The sequence below is a fragment of the Caretta caretta genome, chromosome 6 (assembly GCF_965140235.1).
Source record: "Caretta caretta isolate rCarCar2 chromosome 6, rCarCar1.hap1, whole genome shotgun sequence".
Taxonomy (NCBI): domain Eukaryota; kingdom Metazoa; phylum Chordata; order Testudines; family Cheloniidae; genus Caretta; species Caretta caretta.
Genome location: NC_134211.1, coordinates 57,046,534 through 57,070,445, shown reverse-complemented (window position 1 = coordinate 57,070,445; position 23,912 = coordinate 57,046,534). Strand labels below are relative to the sequence as shown.

The 23,912-nt window shown below is 41.3% G+C and overlaps 1 protein-coding gene and 1 long non-coding RNA gene across 3 annotated transcripts in view; both read right to left on the bottom strand.

The window, feature by feature from the left end:
• The window catches only part of LOC125638118 (transmembrane protein 263-B), a 308,802-nt gene that overhangs the window by 141,566 nt on the left and 143,324 nt on the right, over positions 1 to 23,912 (bottom strand). The gene's annotated exons all lie outside the window — the stretch shown is intronic.
• The window catches only part of LOC125638120 (uncharacterized), a 124,102-nt gene continuing 102,016 nt past the window's right edge, over positions 1,827 to 23,912 (bottom strand). The window contains exon 2 of the long non-coding RNA XR_007357154.2: positions 1,827 to 1,972. This is a non-coding gene — a long non-coding RNA (uncharacterized LOC125638120). The remainder of the gene's footprint in view (positions 1,973 to 23,912) is intronic.

The window sequence follows — 23,912 nt, the reverse complement described above, 5'->3', positions numbered from 1 at the left end:
TTCAGTGAATGGTGAAAATCTTATCTTTCTAATATTTGGGCTGCAGCGCTGAGTAAGCCTGGAGTTTTCTTATAGCCAAATCCTTTAAGCTACTCTTAGAGTCCTGTAAATCTGAATGTCTACACACAACAGGAAGATCTCTGGTTTCCTTTCTTCTTTCCATCGCTACACTTCCAACAAGGTGCTCTGTATTGGTTGTAGATGGTAAATTTCAGTAGTCAGGATCCTCTTAATATGAAAGATGATGTCTAGCGGGAATGAAGATCATTACTTCAAGAAACAAACACAAACATTTGCTGTCTCTAAGGCTGTGCAAATACATACTCATTTATTTAGGATCCTTCAGGGCAATTTTGGGATCAGACTACTACTAACGAGGGCTGTCAAGCGATTAAAAAAATTAATTCCGATTTATCGTGCTGTTAAACAATAGAATACCGTTTATTTTAAATATTTTTGGATGTTTACTACATTTCCAAATATATTAATTTCAATTACAACACAAAATACCAAGTATACAGTGCTCACTTTATATTTATTTTTTATTACAAATATTTGCATTGTAAAAAACGAAAAAAATATTTTTCAGTTCACCTAATACAAATACTGTAGTGCAATCTATTTATCATGAAAGTTGAACTTACAAATGTAGAATTATGTACCAAAAATCTGCATTCAAAAATAGAACAATGTAAAACTTTAGAGCCTACAAGTACACTCAGTCCTACTTCTTGGTCAGCCAATTGCTAAGACAAACAAGATTGGTTACAATTTGCAAGAGATAATACTGCCTGCTTCTTGTTTACAATGTCACCTGAAAGTGAGAACAGGAGTTTGCATGGCACTGTTGTAGCTGGCGTTGCAAGATATTTACATGCCAGATGCACTAAAGATTCATATGTCCCTTTGTGCTTCAACCACCATTCCAGAGGACATGCGTCCATGCTGATGATGGGTTCTGCTTGATAACGATCCAAAGTAACGTGGAGAGACGCATGTTCATTTTCATCAACTGAGTCAGATGCCACCAGCAGAAGGTTGATTTTCTTTTTTGGTGGTTTGGGTTCTGTAGTGTCTGCATCAGAGTGTTGCTCTTTTAAGACTTCTAAAAGCATGTTCCACACCTTGTCCCTCTCAGATTTTGGAAGGCACTTCAGATTCTTAAACTTTGGGTCGAGTGCTGTAGCTATTTTCAGAAATCTCACATTGGTACTTTATTTGTGTTTTGTCAAATCTGCTGTGAAAGTGTTCTTAAAACGAACAACATGCTGGGTCATTCTCCAAGACTGCTAATAACATGAAATATATGGCAGAATGCAGGTAAAACAGAGCTGGAGACATACAAGGAGTACAGTCACAAATTTAATTGACGCATTATTTTTTTAATGAGCATCATCAGCATGGAAGCATGTGTTTTTGTTTTTTTGAGTTAATCGTGTGAGTTAACTGCAATTAATTAACAGCCCTACTAATAATCCAATTACTGGCCTCCTCCATTGCTTGTGCTCAAAAGTCTTTATAAACCTGGAGTCTCAAAGAGCTTCACGTTAATGCAGGATCCAGTTCATCATTGTCCTCCTCTTGGACCTTTTATCTCTTGTTCTGTTCCCCTCTTCTGCTCATCTAGCATGAGCCTTCTCTCTGACACTTCTCACAATGTTACCACTATTGGTGCAAGAGCCTTCTTTTCTGTAGCTCCTGCCATTTGGAAGCACCCTTCCAATGATCTTCCTCACTGACTATCAATTTTGAAATTTTAACAGAAAGTGTATTTTCAGTCTTGCTTACCTGTGTCTTAACATCTCTTTGCCATTCGTTATTCGTAAAAAAAAAAAAAAAAAAAAAAAAAAGGAAGCAGTGCAGTTTTGATGTATTTTGAAAGGGAGTCTTGTGCACCCCTTGCATTCAAATCAAACTCCCCTCATCATAAGTTCATGCTGGCTGGGACAGATCTTCACAGGAAAATCCCCTTCTATGGGAAGAACGAACAGGGTAAGAGGGAGCCTTATGCCCTTATTTCACCTGCTCTCTCTTGTTGATCCAGCCCATCAACCCTTCTAAGTGTTCAGGCTCACAGAGCCTAAGAGTCCATTCTGCTAGGTGGTAAGGAGAGTTTACCACTATGCCCAAGCAGCCCCAAGGACACACGTCAACCATGCCTTCGCGATTTTTTAAAAGACTTGTTTGAAGTTGCTTGTGACTGAACTCAGTGAGTGGCTGGAGGTTTTGGTTTACTCTAATAAGACTAAAAGAAAAGGAGTACTTGTAGCACCTTAGAGACTAACCAATTTATTTGAGCAGAGCTTTCGTGAGCTACAGCTCACGAAAGCTCTGCTCAAATAAATTGGTTAGTCTCTAAGGTGCTACAAGTACTCCTTTTCTTTTTGCGAATAAAGACTAACACGGCTGTTACTCTGAAACCTGTCTAATAAGACTGCTAGCCAGACAAACAGCATGGGATGACATGCAAAGTCATCAAGGAACTTTCAGGATTGGGGGTGGGGGAGGCAGAGATGGCCTATGGAAATTAGGTAGGGCACAACAGGAGGGAAAGACACTCCCCTGGCATGCAGGTATTTAAATTGCTGTTGGTGCCCAGACTTACAAGACTCCACTAGGCCACTAGACATATGTGTGTGGTGGTGAGAGTTTTGCAGACAGGAGCACACGAAGGATGGGCAAAGGGCTGCGTGGCCCCTGACATAAAGCTTCCCTCTTTTCTTTTCTGGGCTAAAGCCTGGGAGGGCAATGTCTATTTATTTTAGATCTTTATTTAGGCTATTTTAACCTAGGGCTGGGTAACAGCCAGATTAGAGAGGGTAAAATCTTGTAGTTACTATTTTTGTTAAAATAAACTGTAAAACATCCTCAGAGGCTGTCTGTGTTTCCAGCGTTTGCTGCTAGACCATACGGTGCTGGCAGAGAGAGTTCTCTGATCCACTCCACTGGCCATCAGAGAGACTTCCCCTCCTCTATAGCTCTCTCCTGTTTTATACTCCTGACAGACTGGGGAAAAAGGTGTGAACCCTCATCACCATTCTAGTCATCTTGTGTGTTAGCACACAGACAATGTTATCTTTATTTCAACACCTTTGAATAAGCTCATTAGGCTGTTTCCTCTCTGGCACTGCATTCAGCTGTATCATAGGTTCAATAAAAAACAGCATTTCTAGATATGCAATCTTTCCCAGCCACCCCACCACATTTCTTTGATATAACAGAGAGACAAGGTGGGTGAGGTAATATCTTTTATTGGACCAACGTCTGTTGATGAGAGAGACAGGCTTTTGAGCTTACACGGGGCTCTTCTTCAGGTCTGGGAAAGGTATTCAGATATAACACACAGTGTTTCAAAAGGAACTCTTGGAACCCCCCAGGAAGGTTTTGGGTAGACAACTTTTTCAGGATATTCCTTTAGGCCATCACTTTCCCCATCCTACCTCTTCCAGTCTATGGTCCTTCTGAATGTCTATTAGGCTCACCCTGTATCTGTTTTAAGTGCGAGGCCAAATGTAATGCTCGCCCTTTTAATAATATTTAAAGTTACTCTATTTTATTCCCATTTACATAAAACAAGATTATTCTTGGATGGTATGCAAATTGTATTAGTATACAATGGTATCATATTGTATTAGCGACTGTACTAGTGACAATGCTTACTAACACAGTCCATTAGACCAGCCTGGAGCACTGGGATTTCAAGATACTGAGAACAAAGCTGCCATTAAATATCTTTCTCAGTAAGGACACATGCACAGTAAATAAGACTTTTCCTCATGACTTCTTTGCTCCTGCAATAACTGCTCTTATTGAGAAATGTGGATCTGTTGCCTTCATCCATGAAAAGATTTATCAGCTTTGGCCTCCCATCAGTCTCCCCTCAAGGAGCAAGCTCACCAGTTCCTCTCCGCCTGGCTAAGCCATCCTTGCAACACTTTGATGAAGGAAAACAGATATACGCTCAAAAGCTTGTGAATCCTTTTCTAACCTCAAACTGCGCAGCAGTACAGCACACGGCTTGCAATGTGGCTAGGCAAAGGTACTCTATAAATAAAGATCTACTATTTAATTATACAAATGTGTAATGATTAGTCCTTTTAAGGCACCCATATTCTAATCTGAGTCTCTCCACACTACTGGAAGTTGTGACTGAACAGATAGAGTGCAGAGTGAGCTCTGCTAATAAAAGAGAGTTAACATCATAGCTGAGCGTATGCCTACATTCACTTCCACGAGACACTACAGCATGCGTTCCTCAATTGCCTGATTCTTCAACACAATGCAACCCGTCTTATTAGTTCACGCCAACTACTCAGTTACAAATTGCCATCTCCAATTAGCATAGATCACAGTTTTTTTCTGATCCCCAATTAAAGTTACGAAAAGGAAATTGAACAGTCACATTACAAAATGAATATTATATTTTGAAACTATAAATTGAATATGAATTTTGGGTTGTATTTGATTTTAGAATGCAATCTCCTAAGTAACCATAACTAGATACATATCTTCCCACCTCTGCAAATAAAATACATGAGCCCAAAATCAGAATTTATACTATGCTGAACGGATTGAAGAGTTTCGCTTCTACAGTGTAGGTCCCTTAGAAATACCTATAACAGAGAGGTACTCTCGTCATGTCACAGTCCTCCAGATGGGTGCCAAGCCACCAGCAGGAGCACCACCTTAGCTCAAACACCACTGCAATGAAAATTCACTGGCCTCTTCTTGAGACAATCCTCAAAGCTAGAAAGGTTATGTGGTCTCCATTAAGGCCTTCACTCTTCAACAGTACAGCTCCCACTATAAACTTACATCGGTTTCATGACCTCATTCAGGGGTATGAAAAAATCCACACCCGAGTGACGCAGTTATAACGACCTCATTCCCGGTGTAGACAGTGCTATGTGACGGGAGCTCTTCTTCTGTCAACATAGCTACCGCCTCTTGTGGAGGTGGATTAACTACTCCGACGAGAGAAGCTCTCCCTCTGGAGTAGAGCGTCTTCACGAAAGTGCTACAGCGGGGTAGCTCCATATATGATACCCCACTCCATTTATGACACATTTTACAGAAAAGTTATTTTAGAAGTGCTTTAGAGAGTTTTGAATTATTTTTACTGGCGCTATTTCCATATTTCTCCACCTATGAAACCAGACCACCTTAGTACTCTGAATCCAACTGTGCATGCCTTGGAAGCAAAGGATAACAGTAACTACTGTCTTTTAGAAACCTCTAATATTTCCTAAACCAGTTTTATACCTATAATATTAGTGTTTCAATAAAAGGTCCAATAACTTGGGACTTTCAAGGATTAGAAGCAAGTGTGCCCTATGTAATGGATAGCTGGGAGCATCCCTTTTCCAGTGGTATAAAACTACTTTTTGGAGCCCTTTTAATTCTAAGGAAGCAGGTGTTGCTGATTAAAAAAAATGTATTATGTAATACATGGCTGCTAGCTATGACCCAAATCCTTGTGCCTACACTGAGACCCACTGACTTCAGTGGGACTCGAGAAAAAGGAACTTGTATAAAAAAAATCTATAAACATCGTAAACCATTAGGTTAATGAAAGCAGTGTAAGTTCTCAAGAATGAAAAAATGTAGAAGATGCTATACCTGGTATTTAAGGTTGAACAAAAAATGCATTTGTATTTGACGAACAGTATATGATTCTGTAATTAAAGACTGTACCATAATACACATACACAAAAGGGAGGAATCAAAATTGTGCAAACAGCCTTAACAATATTCCCTGACTTTTGAGCATGCAACCATGCATACATAAATCTCTCAATCTTTATTATTTAGGTATATAGAATTTCCTGGGATGGTTGAAATTAAAAAAGAAGAAGAAATTTCATAAATAAGGAACTATTCAGCTTGACACCCTCAGAAAGTCTTGACACCCTACAAAGTCAGCAGTCAACAATCCCTCTCTTGCAGTCCTCAGGAACCAGGCACCTGTTATTGTATAAGAGGCTCAGTAGGGGAAGGAAAGGTTCCCGAGGATTTTCAATGGAAAACGCAAAAAAAGCCTTCTCAACAAGGGCCATCTCCATGACAAATTTCAGCTTTCTAGCTTTTTGGTACCACAGCTGTAAAAAATGAAGTTGCAGGCATTTTCTAAGAATATTTTATCCACTCCCTTTGTATTAAAAAATGTCTGAGCTGCTCTTGTTGGAACTTCCTAAAAATATTTACCTTAGGATGATTTCAGGCGTCAAAATTGTAATATTCGTGAGTTCTTATGAAGAAGACTTAGACAAAGCTGAGGGAAATGGTTATTTATCAGAAGTAAGACTAATCCATTTGTAACGTCTGACCACTTTCTGGGAGTCTCCGTAGCACTGCAGCTCCTTGTGCTCAGTCAGGCTAGATGGAGCGGACTCCCAAGCATGGCTCTCTTAAAGAAATGTCCTCACAACAAATGTGACAGTTTGAGCATCAAAAAGTTTGAGATATGAGTGACTGAGAACAGGGTGTTCAAATGGAAACTCTTATGTAACTTTAAATAGGATACTCCCTTCTGGTAAAATGTGTGCACACATATATACATGGATTATAAATACTTAGGGTACATGTGACACAGAGGCAAAATGTGTATCACGTCTCCCTTTAATTGCTGTTCACTGAGGGTATAACAGCCTACTTCTGATACCAGCTAACGGAGTTGATCTGGCTCATGCAGTAGAGGACAATGCTTTCGTGTAAAGGGGTCGAACCTTGAAGACAACCCATGTGTGCGCGTGGAGGTCATTATACATATACACAAGTGTAATATATAGACATACACACACAAATGCTAAAACTGCACAATCAACTATGCATTTAGACATTAAACATTGATATTATGAGCTTATTCCTAATTCATGTGTGATTCCCTCCTAGTCTTTGAAAAATGAACTTTGGCTTCACAGAGGAATCCTGACATCTGAAATTACAGTGTGGGCTGGAAGCAGGAGGGTTGCTTCAAGATGACTGAAAAGTACTCATTTCATCTTCTATTGAAGTCTGAACAGAGACAAGATAATTATATGTGGGAATGCATCCTGTCCCCCAAGACAATGATTAGTAAAGGGGGTTATCAAAAAGAACACGACAGAAAGGTAGATTTTCAAATGGCTGCGCTGATGTTGCACGTGTAAAAAACCTACCATGTATCAATCCAAAGCAACAGCAAAAAACCAACACCTGTTCAAAAATGATTTCCCATTGATAAGACACTTGGTAATTAATTGATCTTTAAATATTCATGGTAAATAGGCCTAATGGCCTGTGATGGATGTTAGATGGGGTGGGATCTGAGTTACCCAGGAAAGAATTTTCTGTACTATCTGGCTGGTGACTCTTGCCCATATGCTCAGGGTTTAGCTGATCACCATATTTGGGGTCGGGAAGGAATTTTCCTCCAGGGCAGATTGGAAGAGGCCCTGGAGGTTTTTCGCCTTCCTCTGTAGCATGGGGCACGGGTCATTTGCTGGCGGATTCTCTGCTCCTTGAAGTCTTTAAACCACAATTTGAGGACTTCAGTAGCTCAGACATAGGTGAGAGGTTTTTCGCAGGAGTGGGTGGGTGAGATTCTGTGGCCTGCGTTGTGCAGGAGGTCGGACTAGATGATCATAATGGTCCCTTCTGACCTTAGTATCTATGAAGAGACTGTAAACATAAACGGCTACCACAAAGAGCGTCCTGAGTCAGCAAGGTTCAAACGGGGGTTAAAATGGTATGGTTGTTTCATGGAAACAAACTAAAATAATGATGCCCACTTCTATAGTCTGCTAGCTGAGGATCTCAAAACACTCCAGCACCATTAACAAGACTCACTCGTGCACCTCTAGAAATAGGCTATACAGGCTGAGAGTTACATACAGGGTATGCAGACTGAACATTTCATAAGCACATATGCCCTGGAAATACAGAGTTGACATACTCTCTGACTGGTTGTAAGGAAAGGATCAGATTCATCATAGTCACAAGTGCCCTTTGGCTGTTAAGGTGACCACAGCCCTAAACTCCTGGCCAGGTAGCCACCTGTCCAGATAAGGAGCAATTTCTTTATGTCATTGTCAGTAGAACTAGGCCACAATTTTCAAAACTGGGTGCTTTCGGCAAGGCTCCTAACTTTATATTCCGTCACCTAATGTAAGTGACCTAATTTTCAGAAGTGCTTATCACTCAAAAACCCCACTGCCGCCAGTGGGAACTGCAGATGCTCAGCACTTCTGAAAAAAATCAGGCCACTTAACTATCAGTGAAGCAATACTGGCACAAATCTGGTGTAACAACATGGAGAGCCAGGCCACTATGTGGCCACTATATATTTCAATCAGATTTCAAACTCTTTCTTGATCAGTGACACAGTGGAATGCAATCAAAAGGGTACAGCGAAACAGGAGTACAGTTGGGTGTGTAAAATACATGCATGTTATAATTCAAAAATTGCATTATTGCTGTATAACAATGCTCATGCCAGTTAAAGACCCTTCTTTTTCTGTAGTAGCACATTAGTCATCCTCCACTGCCTAGCATAAAGAAGTGGCTGGACAAGCAGGAGTAGCTGGGAAAGGACTGACAGTGAAGGATACTGAAGGGATGTTAATGAGGCTGTTTCTTTTGGCATGTTTCCTGTGTACGTGGTTTAACTCCAACTGCTTAGGAGGGAAGTTTTCTATCATTGTGTTGCATATAAAATCATGGGGTACCAAAATCTATGCATGGCTGTTCTGCACTACTTTACCTAGTGGTGGTTTATGAGAGTCTGTCAGCTGCTCTGTGTGCAGTCCCCTTTTTGGTGTCCCAACTTTTCATTCAGCACAAATTACCCCAGTCTATCAACTTAGCAGAAAATGAATCAGCCTTTAAGCTCCTGGGCTTGCAGTCCTCCTTTATCTCCCTATCAGTTCCCTAGAGGTGGCCTGGTGTGAGACTGTTGATCCTCCCTTATCCCAGACTCTTCTGGCTCTCTTCTTCTTTTTCTCATGTCTTAGGGCAAAGCAGACTCACTAGCTGAATCTATGGCAGCCAAGCGGTCTGTGGCCACTGCCATGGATAATTCAAGAATTAAAGGTTTTCTACCTTTCCCAGAATTTTTTTAAGAATGGCAATACCTGCTTTTTTTTTTTTTTTTTTTTTTTAATAGGGCCCCATTTTCTTGTTGCTCTTACTAGGTGTTTCAGTGAAAATGTTGATAATTTAAGCCTCTAAGTTTTTCATATAAATACCCAATTTTGATGGTACACTCTTTGATCTCCCACAGATGATCAACTATTTCCTGGACCTTGCACATCCCACATAATCCATCTTTATGTTTATTAGAAACAGATTACTATTTAAGCCACAATGGCCGGCTAAAATTCTAAATAGAGCCAGTTCACTCTTGTTCTCAGGGCCCTAGAGTATTTCAGCATTTTCGACCCTTGAGCATATCTTTTCCCCTTTGTTTCTTTTGCCAATATTTCCTGCCATTCCTCTATTAACTCATTTTTAAATAGATTTTTAAACTCCAGTTTATTTAAAGGGATCTCTCAATCAAATTGCTCATGTTTGACAGCATTTTTTGCCACTTTATCTACCACCTCTACACACGCTGGGATCCAGGCTATTACTACCATACGCAACTGTGTCAACTCTGTTGATAGCAGAAATTATATTCTTAATGAAATATTATTGCTATCTGAAGTGCCATTTCTGGTCGTCACTAGCCCTAATAAGGAATCAGAGAGGATGACCACAGCAGCTGGGTGCACATCTATGATCAAGTTTAATGCCAGAATTATCCCTATCAGTTCAGCCAGCAAAAAGGCTACCCAATTTGATATCCTTACAGCTTTCTTGATTCCAGGTGAAGGAATCCAGAATTATGTTCCCACTCTTCCTTTTCTTACACCTTTGGAGCCATCCGTATACAGTTGGCAGTAGCAACCCCTCTTACCAGAAACACATTGATTTGCTGTATCTTGCACCTTTAAAATTCCTTTTCCTCTTTTAATTTTCCTATACACTTCTATATCTACCTCAGGAGGTACAATTTTCCAGTTATAATGCATTTTCTCAAAGCTATAGGTTTTAACCTCTTTTAGGTCTTTCTTTTCACCAACATCCTTTGTCCATGCTTTAACCCTACTTACATGAGGCAACCTGAGGTTTCACCCCATATGCTGACCACTTAATTCCCAGCATATATTAGCTTAGTGTTTCCAGTGACTTTAGCCCAAAAGGTTAAGTCTAAAAGTGTCATTTTTAAAGGAAATGGCATTTCATCCACAGCTATCTGCAGTAACACAGCAGCGTTGTGATGAAGGCACTACATGCAATTTGCCACACCTGAGCTTGGATTGAGTCAAGCTTACTCAAATTCATTTTCAATGCCCAACTGAAAGCCAGGCACCTCTAGTCAATAACTGGTCTTATTAGCAATCCGTATAGCATTAACACTGCTTTCTTAGCCACACTCCAGGAAGTTCCAAAAATACTTTTAAGTAAGTTGATTCTGCCTTTACACTTATCTCCAATATTTTCAATATGATCCTTCCAAGTGAGCTTGCTATCAATTATCTCACCTAAAAATTTGAAGCTTTTTACTGTACTTATTTGCTATCGATATAGCTACATGCCTCTCTTCTCTCTCTGCTCTCCTTCGTTTATAGCTGAGCTTGGTTTTCCTTATTGTTCCCTGCTATTGGTGCATGTCTCCATGATTGGCAATTCTGTTGGCTGTGCTGAGCTGTGGTCAGTCTGGTTGCCTGTAAGTGGGGAAGGCTCTCTTCTGCCTGTGCTCTGTATCGGGTTTGGAAACCCCTTTACAGGGTCCATCGCTGGCAAGACAAAATTAGGTGGATACTTTTAGGACCATTCAAGCTTCAAGGCATAAATAGATTGCACAGAGGAGTCAGGAAGGAATTCCCTCTGCCATTCACTCCTCATCCCCACTTCCTGGATTGCTTTGCACAGTTCACTAGGGCTGGGGTTTTCAAAGGAATCTACACAGGTTAGTTGCCAAAATCCATTGAAAGTCAATGTGAGTTGGGCACCTCACTCCCTTAGGTTCCTTTGAACATCCAAGCCCAGGTATATCAGGTAGAAGAGCAGATTCTGTTTTCTCTTAAAGCATTATGTAAATGTTGAACGAGAGTTAGGATGCTGGATTAGATGGACCTATGCTGATCCCATATACCTCATACGATATTATTATGGGGGCTAGCAGAATTATTAGGAACTAGGTACTTCCTCTTACCAAGCATTCTCTTACCAAGCATCTTGCTGTAAGTGGCTGCCCACGCATGGGGCTGAGGTGGGGACAGCCAGCTCAGATGTGCCTACTTTTAAAATGCAATACAGGCACAATACAGTATTTGCTTTTTTGGAAGGGGGCTAGGGGTCTTTGCTGCTGTCAGATTGGCTACTTCCGGTTTCACCTGGTGTCTGGTAAACCAGTCAGTCCGTAACTCTGGTGTTCGTATCTTTGAGGTACTACTGTACTCAATGTTATCAGTAGGAAAATGTATTAATAAGCAAGAAGTAGTTCTGTAGGGGTGACGGAGGGCTACAAGAGCCAATGCAGGGGCTCTTGTGAGATCAGCTTAGATTTGTTTGATATCAGTATGTTAAAAACAAAAAATAGCCCTTGGTCTAGTGTAAGGGAAATTCCCTGTCTAGTAAATAGAGAGAAATGGGAGTCCCTAATCACAAAGCAAGCCCTGATGAACTCTCCTCACTAGTTTAAGAGAGCCTCATGCTGGAAATCCAGGGAGTGAAAGGTTTAGTAGAATGAAAACAATGAAAATGAAAGTCCAGAAACCTAGATTTCCTTTGAGTGTTCTGCAGTGGCTCCCACGTTGCAGCTTTGCCCCCTTGTTTCTTTATGAAGGTGTTTAATGAAGTGGAGAACAGCTCAGATAAAGCAGCCTGATATCAACCAACAATGTATGCCATTTAGCATATATGAGTGGTGACAGTTACCCTGCCACTCAACAGTGCTTAGTCCAAAGTCTGCCTCCCACATGGTGTTCACTAAACCTAGATGTCTTGAGCTGGTCCCATCTGAAAACAGGTATTACTTCAGGGAGAAAGAGCACTGTCAGTGACCGAACCTGAGGAATGACGAATATTATTGGGCTTGAGGAGTTAGCTTCACCCTAATCTAACATCTTACACTTATCTTATCTTGGAAAGGTTTGCTTGTGGGTACATCCCCACAGATCCTAGATAAGAAATGTTCTGCCGTCACTATGTGCTGTGTAAACAGCCTAATTAGAGATTCTTATTGCCAGAGGCCATCTGCTTCACAGCTTAATATTTCTGCCAAGTCACTGGAAAGGAGAAATGTCCCAGTCTTCATAAAGAAACCTATTCCAGTTTTCCCGCGATGAAGCGTTAGACATCCATGTCAGCTCAGTAGGTCTCTCTAGGTAGCATCTGAGCTGGTCTCCTAATTAATCCACTCAGCAATATCATTAATCAAAAAAGGTGTACTCAGTCCCGCTTATTACAAGACCCCTTTATGCCTTCACTTCCCTCACTAGATTTAATTAACACTCTGGTTGGTTGATTGAATGCTCTCCTTTTCTATCTTATAAAGACCACTGTTACTTTTGCTGCGATCATCTATAACAATTATGCTTCAAGCAACTAGGGCACATTCACTCACATTTCCCAAGACGGTAGCCAGAGAACGGAGAGCTCTCGAGATAGTGAGATTTCTCACTAAAGTTACTAGGGAAGCCAATTTGGAGAGAGACCCACAAAAGAGGTACTCTTAGTTGGCACGTCTGTCCTGCTTGAAATTTAAAGATAGTTTCCCATAAAGTCTCTCTTTTAAAGCATCATTATCACAGAATAATTTATGATCAGTTTCAGAAACAGCCTCTTGCAAGTTTATAAAAAGAACATTGTAGCAAGAAATGTCAATTAAAACCACATTAAAACTGATGTATTTAGTCTTCACTGCCACACAAGACAGCCAGGTCCCAGTCCTAAACTGTAAGAGACACAGAGACAGCCTGTGCAGCAGCAGAGATGGAGTGCCTTTGGAGCATCCCATGAGGCTGTGCTAGGAGAAGCACTGCTGGATTCTCTGGGGAATCCCATCTAGCTCTTCTTGGTTGAAGAAAGGTCACCATGATGTGAGTCATTAAAAGAAAAAAAAATTGAATTGTCTAGAGTACCCCAAAAAAGCTATAGAGATCTCCCCCAGCTACTGTGCGTTGCACATTTCCTACAATCACATTTAAGACTGAAAGTGTCACATGGGAATTCCTTTGGTTTGATATAATTGTGTCATCCATATTTAAAGCTTGTGATTGGAAACCTCTCTCTGCCTGTGCCCAGGAGATGCACTAATGGCTACATACATTCTCTTTTGATTCTTATAAATGCAAAAAACCCAAACAAAAAAACCCCACCAACCCAACCCACCCCTAAATATGCTAATTCAGACATTATTTTAAGTAAATTAAAGCAAGCCAAGGTTGAGATTTTGGGTTGGACAAACCAATCTCACCTCTCCTCATTGTGTCTGAGTACAGCAAGAATCTCAGTACAGACAGATGTTGTACATCATGGGTTATTTGTACTAGGATTTATCTTCAGGCGCATTTTCTCATCATAGCAGGAAAGTAAAGAAGGGGGTAAATGCTGAAGACCCATTAACTAGAGCAGGGCTGTTCCTAGAATGATCAAACTCAGGTTTAACAATAGCACTGTCTTTTTCATCTTACAAGGAAGGAACAGGAGGGGCCTGATATGGCTTATAAGCTTTTAGTATAATTGACAAGAAAAAAAACCCTCATTAACAGTATCCCTATATCTGAAAGAATTAATGGTACTAATGACTTTACAGCATCACCCAAATGTAATGTACTTGGGATCTCTAATTGCTCTGATGTTTCTCTTTGCACCACTTCTGCAGAAGAATCGGGGATATTAAGACTACTTTCACACAATGGATGAAAAGGACACAAATGATATAAGCTGTAAGCTTTAAAAGCTCTGTAGCCTTAGGAAGAAAAAGTGAGGTCATTATGTTCCAGTATTCTTCTCAGCTGCCCTCAGTGGGTATCAGTCATCATTACAGCACTGTGAATCTTAATGGGCTCCAACAGTTTAATAATGATTGCAACACCCTTCCTAATGAGGTTGGTGCTGCCCTCTGATGTGCATATTCATAAAGCAGGTTTGGTAATGGGCCCTCTCTTGATTAGCAGGCTGTGGTTCTGCACCAAGACAGAGACATCTTTTGATGCCAAATAAATAAATAAATAAATAAAAATTAAATCCTTGTTTCAAGCAGAGTAAATGAATTTGACTTTAGGTGATCAAGAGAGGAAAAACTTCCAATTAGACATGCAAGCTATCATGGTGTGCAGTGTTCTTTCAAAGCATGGCTCCAGGGACACAGAATCCTAATAAACCTTCCCCCAATCACCTTTTAGATAAATGTTAAGGATTAAAATTAAATGTAATTCAAGTTCGCCAATCTGAGGTGGTTTTCATGGATCGCTTTTGATTTCCCCCAGTTTTCCTTTGCTTATTCCCAACTTCGCAGGTTTTTCGCAGGGAGTGGGTGGGTGAGATTCTGTGGCCTGCGTTGTGCAGGAGGTCGGACTAGATGATCATAATGGTCCCTTCTGACCTTAGTATCTATGAATCTACGAAACTCCCTCTTCCCTCCTTTCCCGTCAGCCTGATGTCTTCTGGCAGGGATAGCCAAAAGGCAAGTTGTTGCCTGGAATACCAATCCCCAACTAAAATTAGTGGATGGTTTGACACTGTCCCCCATCCCCATCCTCCATGTCTCAGCTGCATCTGCTTTTCAACCTAGGTAATTTTGTGGCCCTCTTCACCACAGAATCTGAGCACCTCCCAAGTAACTAAAGACAACAAACAATTACAAAATAAACTGATTCTCTCCTTTCCCCACTTGTTGGGTGAGCAGAGTGCTCTGGAACCTCCTTTGAGGTCATTCAACCAATGACACTTCATGACTAGACCATAGGGGGCTCCCTAGAAGAGTAAATGGCACAACCTCTGAAATATTAGGGCTCAATCCATTGAAAGACTCCCATTGACTTCCGGGGGCATTGGATCCTTTCTGGTATGCACCTGGGACAAGGCAGATTCAAAAAGCTGAAATACAGAGGTTATTCTTACAGTCTCTTGCCTGACAAAATGAGAGTCTTCTACTGACCTGCTCCTCTTCTAACTAGAAAGAGAAGGGTTGATTTGAGCGAAGCTCCCATTTGTGACTGGAAAGAAAGGAAACCAAACATTTTTTCCCTTTCAGTTCAGATGAGGTACTCTGTAAAAGTCGGAAAAAACCTAAGAAAAGTGGGTTTAGGGCAGATTCTTGTTCATGATAGCAACGGGACTAGCTGGGAGCTCACTAATAAGATACACTATTGTAATCCACTGTGAGAATCATGGCACAGAGCAGTCCAAAATAAGCAAGGGATTTGGTTAAATGTTAGGGAAAGAAAACTAGAGGCAGGAATGGGGATGATTTCACAAGTAGTGAATCTCTGCATCTCAGTTCTGAACCCAGTGCGGCTGCTTGGTAATTGTGTTTGTGAGCTTTTAAACCTCTCAAATGACCTCTTATTTCTAGGTCTCCTTTCAAACATAATTTCAAGTACTGCTAATGATCTGTAAGACATGGACAAGAGTGCCAAAAACATAGAACAAACAGCATCTAAGAGGCAGATTTATTTATTTTTTTTCCTTTCAGCCAGCCAGCATTAACTTGGGCAAGATTTCCATTCCCTCCCTGGCTCAGACCCTCAATGAGTGAAGAAATCTTTAACTCACTATTGAATTCAGCTCCCTGTCTCTTCCCAGCTTGCCCTCGGTAGCCCCCATAGCCCAACACCCTTTGGAGAAAGAGAGAAAATGCTGTTTATAGAGCTGCTGTTTTCTCCTCCTGGCCAGTGACATTTTAAAACCCCCAGCACGTAGGTGCTCAACTGCAAGAGCGGCTCAGTATCTCAGTGAGCAGATGCTGTGTCTCTGACAGGTTTCTCCTGCTACAGACCTGTGACTGGCCTCTGCAGCTCTGTTTCAAGCCCAGAGACCACTAGGGACCTGCAAGCAGATGGCTTATCTCAAAGTCTAATTATCAATGCTGACTGAAGACTGCAGCCAGGATCAGCACCAAAACAGGAGTTCGCTGAGTTACTGTTTAAGGGAAATAGGAACAAAGGAGGGATGGGAGATGTTTCTGCCAGGGCCCCAGCACAGCATGAAGAGGAGTTGGGGGAAGGATGGATTAAACTCTGAACAAGGATTCTTAGTTGATTTCTTGCTTGATGGGGATAATAACTCGAATATGTTAAAAAATCCCTTTTATAAAAAGCAAAACAAACATTCATCCACTTTTTTTTTTTTTAAAGGTCTGAGGAAAGATGGTGCATCAGGAATCAACAGTACTTCCCTTCTCTTTGTCTGCAGTAAAGGCTTCAGATGCTCCCTGCACCAAGAGCTGCACAGACCATATTTTAGCCAAACTGATAGCTCAGAACAGCTTTTGTTTATGCTGTGCCTCTTTTCAGGAAAAAAATAATCCCACAACAAACAAGCCAGCCATCCAATTTTATCTTCACCTTTATTACAATCTAAACTCATAGGGGAGTTTCTTATGAAAGTTAGGGTTTAGCGATACTGACCCAAGCCCCTGCTCCAACCCCAGCAACTCTGTCAATGGATCTCAATCCTAGTTTTCTGCCCCATCCTGCTATTCTAAGACATGGACGTATGCTGCTCCACCAACGTATATCAGTGCTGATGTGCACCATCACCTGCTCTTCCAGGCCTGAAAGGAAAGGTAGCAGATCTATGACCTTTGCTACCCTAGACACTGTCAAACCTATCCCCTTTCTCCTAAAACCTGTGGTGGTTTTATGATGTGTACAGGTACGGTATGGATCAGGCAGAGACTCCCACCAACTCATTTCACTTTTGCCTAAAACATACTAGAGCTCCTGCTCCTACAGTGATGGACTCCAGTGTAAAACCCTTGGATAGATAGCTAGAACATGAGCCTTGAGAGATGCAGTACATTATTGCACCTTTTAACCTCATGGACAGTGGGGAGCTCAGAAATGTAATGTACATATTGTTTCTGCATCAACTACCTTTGTATATATTTAAATACTATAGACTGACTTCTCACGTAATTTATGCTGCAGTCAGCAAATTCTCAATGGCAATACAAGAAGTTATGACATAACTACTAGATACAAAGGGGTGAAAACCACAAAAACTAGGAGTTGCACACACACTGTCCTGGCCTGTCCTAAGTAAAAGAGATAGAAACCACCATATTTAACTGAAAGAGTTAAGGAAAGAGAAGATTATGACATTCTTTGGTATGGGGTATTCAAACAAAACTTTCTCCAACATAGCGAATTAACTATAGTACTAATCAAGAAGCTATAAAAGGGCTAGGTGTTGTTACAGGATGACCACGTGGCTGAGAGCATCTCAAGGCTTCTTTTAAGAGGACAGTATTCACGTCAGCAGCATGAACTGTCATTTGTATGCATCGCTTTCCACAGGCCTGAAGCTACCAAACATTTGCTCCGCACTCAGTACGTCATTGATCCTGTCTCCCTCACTAATTCTTCATTTTTGTGCCCATGTGTGCAGAAAAGGCAGACACATGTCAGTTACAGGGCTTTGAATATTTGATTTCACAGGACCAGGGATTAGAGGTAGAAGAGAACTACACTAGGAGATCTCCAACTCCATTCTCCTGGCTAGGTTGAGACATAACTGGAATGTAGCACTGGGGGAACCAATAGATGGAGGCTGTTTATGGTACAGTTCTGTAAAACACATTATATGTAATAAAAAGGGACAGTAACAGCCTATATATTTCCTAACACATTGGGTTGCAGGTTTCACTGGACACAGCTGAGGAGGGATCCAACGGGTTAAGGATCCCATTCCTGTAGCTCATTCTAAGCTAAGCTATCTCCTGTATAACTTGAAGCAGTCTGAAGTGTAGTCTAAATTATGTTGGCTGGCTTTACTTCCCATGGGGCCATCTGCCAGGCAAGGATCAGCAAAGTGCAATACTGCCAAAAGGCTGAAGGAAGATAGAAAGGGCCTACACAGACACACTATCTGTGGGAGACTCTCTTACGCAGGGAGAAATCCCCAGCTGGGAAGTTGCAGCCATTTTCTGCTCCTTTCATGCCTTCCTGAGTAGCGCAAAGGGAGTAAACTTGGGCCAGGTACTGGATCTTTATTTTCACATAGTACATTATGTAACATCACAGAAAAATACATTATGCTGTTAACATTCACATCTCTGGATTTCAGTTTTATGCTATAAGGTGTAATTAGTAACAAATGATTTGAAGTAAAAATGATTTGAAAAGTGTCTAAAGTATTTCTAATGAGCACATTACCATACTGTCAAATCACTGGTATGATCTTAAAGTTCACAGTATCCTTTTAATGATTCCATTACCCACCACAGTTGTACTGAAATAAAGCTACCATAACTATGGAAGTGTTGGATATTAAAAAGGAACATTAGTACATTGGAACGTTCCTCCAGCATCAGCACATTGGAATAGTCAGAGAGAATCAGATCCAGGGTCCACCTAGTTCAGAATCCTATCTCCAGCGGTAGGCAGTACCAGATGCTTCAGAGTACGGTGCTAAAGAATGCATACTGGAATTAAGCTCCTCTCAGGGGAACTTACGTCCTAACTTGTGTTAGTATGTCCTGAAGCATGAGCTTTGACAGCTCTTAGCTAGATAGGATAAAAAATGTGTAATTCTGAATGTTCTTTTTAATTTTGTATGTTCTTTTTATGCATACAAGTATAGAACTTTTAAAAAAAATTATTATTGTATCAAACTTACATGGGGAGTACACTGCGCTCTTGAGATCTGGCTCTCTGCCCACCTCTGAATGGCACTATTTTGGTGTTCATCAGCTCACCCAGGAGACTTTCAAGCATCGTTAACAAACCTATCTTATACCATATTCAAGCTACATATAAAATACAAGGTAGTTCATAGGATTCACCCAATTTTTTTTTTGACAACATTGTTTGCACCTTCCATTTAAATCAATCCATTTCTCTGCTGGTATTCTTCCAAAGCCGCATAGGCATCTTAGGAAGCGAGATTGCACACCCTGGATGTCAAGTGCTGTTAATTACTAATTAGGCTAAACTAAGCAGTTCAGGAAATCAAACAGGCTATTTGTGGCCTTTGCAGACAAATCCAAAGGTAATGTCATCTCAGTTCAAAACCTGTCTACGTAGATTAGGCTGTGTATCTAGCTCTAGCTAGTCTCTCTCACAGCCAGGGCACTTTATGGCTCACTCTTTTATGATGATAGCAGTTTCTATGGCAAGTATCCATAATGTGCCCTTGATAGGAAGAAGTTACTCACCTTGTGCAGCAACGATGGTTGTTCGAGTTGTGTCCCTATAGGTGCTCCGAGACCCGCCCTCCTCCACTCTACTTCGGAGTTCTACTAGTCGACTCTTGTGGTAGAGAAGGAACTGAGGAGGGATTGCCCGTGCATACTGGCTAGCCTCATAGCAGGCGGAGAGCAGCGCATGTGTGGGCGGGATGGACTGCTGCAAAGTTTTTCGATCAGCAACGCAGGGACACAGACATACCTACAGTGGAGCACCCACAGGGACACTACTCAAAGAAGAATCTACAGAACTCGTATATGGAGCTTAGCTCACCCTTTCACAAATGATGCTGCTTTTGGCAAAAATGCTTCAATCGCTATTCATCTAGCAGGGACCCCAGCCCACTTCATCGGGGAAGTCACTGTTAGCTTCTCTCTTACAATGGAGCTTCATGAAGGAAAGAAGGGGTTACTGACCTTGTGTGATACTGATCTCTGAATGTATTGCCTACACAGAGCTACACTGACCTCTCTCCTCAGTCTTGTTTCATAGCTCAGTTACGAATAGCACTTCTGGAGATACAGGATCCTAGGGACTGTTGATAGAGGTGACTTATTTATACCTTTGGCCTAGGAAGAGAGGATCTGAGGGACACGTGTCTGCAGGCATCACTACTATTTTCAAAAGGTTTCAAGGCCACTTGGCTCCTACAGTAAAGGATCAGTCAGTTGTTCTTCCTTCTGATATGTACCTGCAACTTTAATTTCACCTCAAAGTTATTTATATGGGAGTTAACTAGTGGTCAGTCCAGTCCAGCCCAATTTTAACTGTCCCCAAAAGATGGGTGCCCAACACTTCCAATGGGAGACAGTTCCATAACTTCTCACTGTTAGGAAAGTTTTCCTGAAATTCAAGTTAACTATTCCCTTCTTTTACCGCAAGATTAGTGGACACTTCTCCTGCTGCCCTAACTCACACCACAGTTTTCTCAGTCAAGATCCTTGCAGGAATATTTTCAAGCACCAATTTTTTTTCTCCTCTTGATCTAATTTCTGGCTGTGATGAACCACCATCTGGAGGTTCAGTTCAGTTAAGTTAAGCCCCCCCCCCCCCCAATTTTTGATGTTCATCTAAAGATTTTGCAAATCTCTGGGCGTGCAAAGTTGAGCATGAAATCTTGTGAAGACAGTCTCCCTTCCCAAGATTCCTAACAGCATTGCTGTAAAGGTGGATCACTAAGGGCATGGCTACTCTTGCAGATGTAGAGCGCTGGGAGTTAAACCAGCCTTCGGAGACCACAGCAGGGAAAACGCTGCCATGTGTTTACACTGTCAGATTCAAGCGCACTGGCATGGCCACAATAGCAGCTCTTGCAACGCCACAGAGAGCAGTGCATTGTGGTAGCTAACCCAGCGTTCAAGTGGCTGCAACGTGCTTTTCAAATGGGGGGGGGTATGTGTGGAACGTGACAGGGAGTGTGTTGTGTGTATGTGGGGGGAGAGAGGGTTTTTTTTTTGGGGCGCGGAGAGTATGTCAGCATGCTGTCTTGTAAGTTAAGACAGCAGCAAACCCCCTCCCCCACCTGCCTCTCTCACACACTCACAGCAAGCAGCATTCCACAGTAATGGGTTGCTTTGTCCCGGAGCAGGCAAGCGTGCTGGCTGTCAGAAACGGAGCTTTGAAAGGGGATATTCACATTCCTACAGCAGAGTTCAAAATAGTGACAAGAGTGGCCACTTGAGTTCAGGGGATTATGGGACGTTTCCGGAGGCCAATCACAGCACAGTAATGCAACACGTCATCCACACTGACACCAGGGCGTTTCAGCCTGGGCACAGCAAGCGTTATGCTTCTCATGAAGGTGGATTACCAGGAGCGCTCCAGCTGCAGAGACCGGGCACTCTAAGTGCGTTGCCAGTGTGGACATGTTAGGAGTTAGGGTGCCTGGGGCTGCTTTAATGTGCTCTAACTTGCAAGTGTAGCCAAGTCCCAAGTTAATTACTGTAACTCCCTTCCAGACCACAGACTTGCCGATCATCCAGAATCTCCTGACACACAAACCTGGCTACAAGAAAAACTAAGATAAAAAGAAAAGATCTAAAAATATAGACAAACTCCCTGCCCCTCTCTGCAGACCTCAAACTGCTGCTCCTCAAGGGGTCAGACCTCAGGAACTATGCCTATTGCCAGCATCTTCGAGGTCTGGATTTTTGGTGAGAGTGATTTGACAAAACTATATTTCACAGAACATCCTTGGTTCACTCACACTGAGCTTCCTAGATAACAGTGCATATGGACAAAGGCAGTACTGTACAATATAGCTCTGTGATGTAGAACAGGAAATTCTGTTCTACCTATATACAATGTTCATTTAAAACAAAAACACACATCCTGTTTTTGCAGTGAAGGAGCCAGATCCATCCATCTGGCCCCTTAATGCCTCTCCCCATCCTCTCTCTTTCCTTTAAAATATAAAAACTAAAATAATTTTAGAGATTTTTTCTGTTGATGTGAGGAGAAGATTATGGCCACATCTTTGTTGTTACCAAAAGAACTTCCCTAGATTTAGCCCATCACTTCTTTCCACCTTTGCTTTCTTGTGTCAGCAACAACCTTCCAGAGGAATGGGCACACCTTTAATTATGCAGCCAGAGGAAGCCAGAATATGGTCTCAGTCTAGAAAGAGGAAGAGATAATTGATGATTCACTTTCTCCCAATATGAAAAGTTATCCTTTAGGCAATAGAAAAGGATAGATAATATACGGTAGAACTCCCTTGTGCTGAAAAGAAAAATACTGAGATATGTTGGTTTGATTAGAGTTAGATTCTTTTTTTAATTTTTTGTCTAGAATAAGAATTTTTGTTAAAAGCCTTTAATATATAACGTACATATAAAATACACACACACACACACACTCTCTTCCCACCCCCCATCGCAGCTACATCTTCCTCTCTACACATTATAGGAAGGCAAGCATTTCCATACTGCTTTAGGCTATCAATTGTTCTACCAGATCTGATATCTTATTCCTAAGTAACAGCCAATATTTTGGTTCAGAGGAAGATGCAACTTTGTGCAGTGCTGTACATGTAAGAAACAATTCCTTCCTTTGTGGTTACTGTTTGCTGCTGTAAGAATGTGCCCCTGGCTCTTAAATACTTGGAGTGAAATCCTGGTCCCATTGAAATCAATGGAAGCTTTGCTATTGACTTCAATGGAGCCAGGATTTCACCTACGGTTTCATATCAATTTTGTTGAAAAACAGAAATAGACACTTAGACAAAACAATGGTGCAGAAACAGCATGGGCAAATTGCAAATATCTTCACTAAAGTTACAGCCTTAGGAAATTTGCTTGGACATTTATTTAGTGTTTCAATATAGCTGATGTTTACTTTTCAGAATAACTCTTGCAGAATACAAACGGCTACCATGCTGCTGCATCCACCAAGTGTTGTGCACTGAAATGTACGTATTAGAACCCTGAAGAGCTAAAGTCTTTGGGCAGAATGACCTGCCAAAATATCTCAAGTAGGGCTGAGACATCAAAAATAAAAACTCCTTTTACACAAGAGGTACATATATGGAACTGGGTTCAGATTAAAATGTGTCTATTGAAATTAAATGAGATTGTGCCTAACTTTTAGGGATTAGATACCTGCAGCTTGAAGGCTATACACATGATGGTTGTTCATGAAATACATGTTCACTGGGAAAGCAACCATCACTGCTACTTAGAGTTAACAGATATTTTATATCGGAGCTGCAGTTTCAGAAATTCTAGCTCCTTGGCCTACATATTACATTGAACAAGGTGAGCAAGGCCCTGAGAGCAGTTTTGCACACACATAGGTTTTCCATGGGAAACACAGAGCATCTTATTCCTAGGTTTGTTATTTGAATTTCATTCACTGAACAATCTGGTACTTGTTTGGGTACTCAAATTCCATAGTTTAATGACACAAAGGGAAAAGGGTTTTGCCTTCATCAAAACAAATAGTATAGTGTTCTGTGATATAGGAACAAAGCTTTATGGAAACAATTTTGCAAGCTCTGGGATTCTGGGCCACCATTTTAGGATGTAGATAGTAAGGGGGTGAATCAGAATTTTTTTTTTCTAATAAATGTATTTTTCCCATAGGTGTTCAGGGTAATCTTGAGTTTCTTCTTTATTCCCTTTTAGACATGACTGAAAGAAACATCAGAAGAGACAATACTAACATGTGTGTTTACTCTGTTTTGGGACTTTGAATAAGGCTACACATCCTGTTCTTTGCTGCAGAGTATCCATTTTTTTTTTTAAAGTGATGCTACCAACTGTGAAGGAAATAAAAAAGAAAAATCACATCACAGCCAGGGAAAGGAGATGTGCAGGTGCCAGGTGGTCCCCAACTTGGTGAGCAAGAAATCTCTGTGGCGTCCTCCTCTTCACTTTATCTGATTCAATAAACCCCAGAGGCAACAGATTTTACTCATCCAAGAGCACAAAAGTGAAAAAAATTGAAGCACAAGGCATGCTGGGTTTTAGTTTT